This window comes from Toxorhynchites rutilus, chromosome 2 (assembly GCF_029784135.1).
Source record: "Toxorhynchites rutilus septentrionalis strain SRP chromosome 2, ASM2978413v1, whole genome shotgun sequence".
Lineage (NCBI taxonomy): Eukaryota > Metazoa > Arthropoda > Insecta > Diptera > Culicidae > Toxorhynchites > Toxorhynchites rutilus.
In genome coordinates this window covers 83,658,993-83,664,840 of record NC_073745.1, presented here as the reverse complement: position 1 = coordinate 83,664,840, position 5,848 = coordinate 83,658,993, and the positions used below count along the sequence as shown (strand labels likewise).

The window sequence follows — 5,848 nt, the reverse complement described above, 5'->3', positions numbered from 1 at the left end:
TTCCAGAACTAATAAAACATGCTCATTTTATTACTTCTTTGTTTGAATCCGCAAATATTTGTGAGCAATTGTTTTAGTTATGAAAGAATTAAAATCAAAGTCAAGGAACAAAATCTCTGAAAGTTGTTTGGAAGACACGCTTCACATCGCTATAGGTGGGACCAGAATGCCGCGCTATGCGTCGCGTTGCGACAATTGTGCTTTGACACTTCATTTTAAATATGTGTGTTTCCAGTTCAAAACATAATCGAGCATTGGCCCGATGTCGAGGCGATAAGAATTTTGCTCGTAGCTCTATTTTACTATTATAGAAATCGAGCAATTCGATAGCACCGTGCGAGTGATAGATATCGATGCAAGTGTCAGAACTTTTCTAGTTGTTTGGTGTGCTTGTTGCATATCTTCAGAGATTTATTTTATTTTGGTTTGCATCCTTGATATTTTTCTTTTGGAAACATTTCAGAAACGCTTAAATATATGCAATTTTCCACACATGTTCGTTTGTTTTGATCAGTATTTGTTTTTCGGTGCTGCCAGAATAGTCTATACAAGGTAAGTGTTCAATCCAGCATTATTTATTCTAATCATGTTATTATTTAGAAGGCAGATCTCACTTCCAGCGCATATCTCAGTGGCTGTAAGTGAGTGGACAGACAAATCACCACCAGTTTTAACGACTCGTTAAACCAATGAAAGCGAATGTAAACATTGCTCGAGGTATTTGTGGAGGCAGTTCAAGTAGAATACCGGTTAAGGAAAAGTGGAAGGAATTCATTGAGGAGCTTAATGCACTGAGACCATCCATTTGTCTTGGTTCAGAAAGGCAGAAAGTAAGTGTTTCTTCTACGATCCATATAACTTCATAAGTGAATTCTATCATATTTTTTGAATTACTATCAACCGAATTTCCCACCTAAAAATTGCTCATTCCTGCTAGCGTACATTATTACGTGTTACTTTTGTCAGCATTTTTTTTCATTGCTATACTATACCGAACTTTCTATACCATATGCTAAAGCTGAAATGTCTTGCAATACAATAATGTTTTTAAATTACAGATTTGGATTGACATGAGGTGAAAGATAAAGAAAACACTAGCACACAACAAGCGACAATTTAGGGCCACAGGTGGTGGCCCAATACAATAAAGCTATTGATACCGCTACATCAAGAAATTTACGCTTAAAGAGAATCACATGCAAAAAAAATATTTTGTCAAGTAAAGTGGGATTCATGCGTGACTCCCTACAGAATTCCATAGATTGCAGTTGTGAAAATACATGAAAAAGTTAATTTTCTAATAATTATTGTTTTTGTAAAGCATATGTTCCATGATGTCGTTTTTATTACACATCCATGAATGTATTACGCCTATTAAGCTTCATTCGTTGAGGGAATACCAGTTTTCTCCAATACATAACCATATTAACACTTTTGGAAATATAAATATTTATAATTTTCATAGCAGATGTCTCAAAAAAAGATTTGCTCGTTTCAAAATATTTAGCACGGCCACTGACATTCGAGCAGAGTAACGAATCGAGCTGTTTTCCTCGATTTCTATAATTCCAGATTTTACTCGGTGTGATAGTGATAGTGATTGTATCGAATCCTCGATTCGATTTCTATAATAGGACCCAATATGCTACAAAAGTGCTGAAATCAACCTCAGCCCTGCACCCCCCCCCCCCCGCAGGCAGCACTGTCTATAGTTGAACTATAATTGTATGCATTTTTTTGTACTGAGTGAAACGGCATCACTGAAGAGATTGCTTTTTCTCTTTCTCTCTAAACTGTCATTCAAAACATAACAGAGAATGACTCGAGAACTAAATTTTGTAAGTAAGGTTAATTTTGGTATTCAATTATAAAATATAAATGATGTTTCCTTGATTTAATTTCAGAAACAAATCCAACAACACGGAGACAAAATACAGGCGAAGTTGGGGTGAACGCAGCTAGTCTTTGTTGATATATCGCGTCAAAGGAAGGAAAGCAGCAGCAACAGCAGAAATGTATAAATGAAAATGAAAAAAATAGCTGAATGGAATGAAAACGAAGTTTGCAGCTTCGGTAAAGTATTGTTTTTGGGATCAGACCAAAGCGATCATCTCACCATAATCACCAACAACAACTTCAACACGAACGTAACCAAGTTGAATAACCGTAAGTATGACTGGTTTTAATTTTTATTTATGATATGAATTTTGATCTCTTAATTTCATTTAAGAAAAAAACTCATCCATCTCAACAGTCATGATTGCCCACGAAGTTAGGTGTGTCTGCTAGAGGGAACGAAAGCTTGGTTTTGATTACTTGAAACACGTGTTTCTGACTTTCATTCAACCATATGGCTAAACAATTCCAACATTGTTGCTGAATTTTTTCATCATAATATGGAGTTGTCTTCATAAACAATTTTCGTATGAGACTTTTTCACCACCTGCAAACAAAAATGTTTTTCATTTAAATAGAATACCAGTTTGATATAAAAAAGCTAATTTTTATTCATAATTTTAATTTTTAAAACGCGTTCATTCCGACTGAAAATCAGCTGAAATGCCGCCAGCGCGGACATGTCAATGTGTTGTTTTTAAAAACATTCAACTGATCCGTGAACACAACAAGAATAAGATTTAGAATAAGAATAAGAATAAGCTGATTTAGATAAAATGGCGCAAGAAAAGTAGTTCGAATGAAATCGAAACAGTGTTGAGCTTCTCTCTCACCAAGTTTCATGGTCCCATCGATACTTGTTCTGTTTCCTAGCAACGATAAAGTTCGGTCTGTACGTGAAGCATGTGGCAACTGTCACGTTATTTAAATGCGGGAAACCGGCAAAACAGATCTACGAGCTGCTCAAACCGTTTCCTATCGATGAACGATTCGCGTTCCGTACACTACAACAGTACGGTGACCGGAATAAATCGCCACAGTAAACAACTGCAACAGAAACAACCGCTTAGAAAAAGTGTAGTAGGCTAGAAATATTTGGCGCGGGAAAAACATCATGTGCCTCACATTTCTATTATAAATTTATTCTCTTGTTCTCGTTTTTCGAAATTTATTCTGAGGACAATGTAATGGGGACGAAGTCCCCATTTGGCGAGGATAAGGAATCGAGGCGGCCCATGCCGCCAAGATGACGCAATCCGAGTCCACCGCCGACCCGCCGTCGGAAGCGGCGGTGTCTCGCACGCAAACCTGGGATCCACTGATTGCCCGGTTAGTTTGAAACATAGGATACGATCCTTTAGCAATGTCCGACCGAGCTATAGCGAGCGTCGGACGGTATACGTCTGCCCGGGGCGTTACGTTTGCCTGGGGCGATACGTTTGCCCGGTTAATTCTTGTTTTGAAATACAATACCGCGCCACAATATTTATAGCCTACTACACATTTTATAAGCGGTGGTTTCTGTTGCAGTCGTTTTCTGTGGCGATTTATTCCGGGAACCCAACAGTACAAAGAAACAGCTGGTGTGGGCGATAGGCCAATAAAGAGAAGTCCGTGGTCGGTAGGCTGTACAATGTTATCTACGTTTTCATGAACGCGTTCAACGCAACTCTCTTCGGAAACAAAAACGAGACTGACAACAAACCTGCCAGACTTCATCTCCCCAAATTACGTCCCTGTGGATGTTCTCGTTGGAATTACCAATCGTTAAAGAATTCTATCGAGAAGCTGCAGCGATTGACGATTGGCTTTAGTGTTTTCGACTCTGCGTGAAGAAGCGAATACATTTGCCAAAAAATGTTAATTCTGGATACTTTTATACATTCAATAAAAGTTTTGGGTTTCTATCTTATTTTGTTCCCTAGTTATGAGTTTCACAGGTATAGAATTGAATTCTTTCTAATTTAAAATAAAAAGTAAGTTAAAAAATTACCACTTAAATACGGATATTTCACATTTCATTATGAAAAGTAGTAAAAAAAAATCATTGCAGCCCGCGGCTATAACAAAAACTCTAATGCCCGCACCGTGTCTATACCTGCCCACCACTGATCTAAGATGAATTAGGATCACAAAAGTGTGCACGAAGGACGTCGGAAAAGTTACAAAAAAAAGACTTCAACTGGAAAAGTCGTAAGATGTCGATTTTACCCTGATTTTACCCCCCATTTGATAGAAGCCGAGGAAGAGCGCGTGCTTAAGGATATCATAGAAGCCTTCTGGCCTCGGTTACAATATTTTCGGAATATTGTACTTGCCTACTATCGAAAAGTTAAAAAATTGGTGAAATGAATGTTACATTTTGTTACTCCTTTCTATGTCTTCCAAGAACCCTATATAAAGTTTTACTATTCAAAATGGCAAACATTAGCAGGTTAAACGGAGAAGGTCGAAGAAAAATAACACAACAATTATCCTTTGATAAGCTTGAGGTCTTTGGAAAAAAGGTAAACCCTGAACAAAAGTAACCAACAACCATTGGTGCTAATTGCAGATCCTAGACCAACACTAATTTGCTTAATCGTAAACCCAATCCATATCGTATGTTCCACCTTCAGTGTCCAATTTCAACCATTACCGACTAGCTGAATTTCCTCTCATTATTTGGTCAAATTAGAACCAACACTATCATCACCATTGACCACTCTAATGAGGAACGGTTGCATATTTCAACCCGCCCATTGGCTGATAACAAGGGTCCATGATAGGCGGTGAGAATGGTTCGCTTTAATTACGCCATTTCCATAATCTTCAACCTAGTTAGGGGATTTTATGAAACGTGATAATTTTCAACGATTTAGTTTGTTCTTCATTTCTTCTAACATGCTCGACTGTTAACATTTGGGCAAACATAATTTAAACGGGAACAGACAAAGAAGTATCGAATGTTATTCAGGTTGACATTAGTCCAGAGCTAATACAATTCATTAAGACCATTTACGTTTGACTTATTATGAGCATCGGCAACATTCGAGACAAACAATAATTACATTTCTGTTTTCATATCATGTGGATGACCATATTGTCATGATCTAAGTTGCACAATGTAACACACCAGGAAAATAGTCTAACTTTTCGTCTCCGAGAAAAATCAACATTGCCAGACAACAGACGCATCAAACTACATCCGATCAATCAATCAATCTCATCAGAAGCTAGAAGATTTCTACGAAATGTCATATGGCTCGTCACTTATTAAATGAATCACGTCCTATGCTACCATCTTCTCCTGAGTATGTAATCTGAAATCAATAACCACTGATGGCTCAACCGTAGCCATATGGTCGATAATGGTGGTAAACCGTCTGTGACACACACTGTTGACATCCGTTTTCCAACACTTCTGGTACCAGCGTTGCCAATATTCCAGTTCAAACTGGATTCATCCAGTTTTTTTATCCCGATTCAGTGAAACAGTTAAATCCTGAAACCTTCCAGCTTTTTAAAACATTATCCAGTTTTATTCAGTTTTATATATGTGTGTTTCATTTTTACCCATTTTATGTAAAATAAATTAACAATGTATAAATATATTACCCCTCCCCCACCCTTACTATCTCTGCGGAAACTGCGAAAAAAAAACGTTTTCTGAATATAACTCCAACAAAACGAAGAATAGAAACATGATGTATGATGAAATGTATACTGTCTACGAAAAACTACGTTTTTTCCACGGGGGGCAATCGGAGGGATAAAAATAAACAAGAGTATAATGTTGAAGTATAACTCCATAATGTACGAACGGATTAAATGAAGAAAAACAAGAAAATATGTAGAGTTTCTATTTACTACAATACATATTTTATCAAATAATTGTTATCATCTAGATCATGCGGAATTAAATATATTTTTCAAGTACATTTTGCTTGAAAAAAAAACTTGCACCTTTTTT

The 5,848-nt window shown here is 37.0% G+C and overlaps 1 long non-coding RNA gene across 1 annotated transcript; it reads left to right on the top strand.

Annotated features, from left to right (window-relative positions):
* The first annotated feature begins 1,793 nt into the window (after window positions 1-1,793).
* LOC129769987 (uncharacterized) lies at window positions 1,794-3,827 on the top strand. Its single transcript, XR_008742007.1, has 3 exons — window positions 1,794-1,838; window positions 1,905-2,166; window positions 2,231-3,827. It is a non-coding gene; the product is annotated as an uncharacterized LOC129769987 (long non-coding RNA).
* Window positions 3,828-5,848: the final 2,021 nt, after the last annotated feature.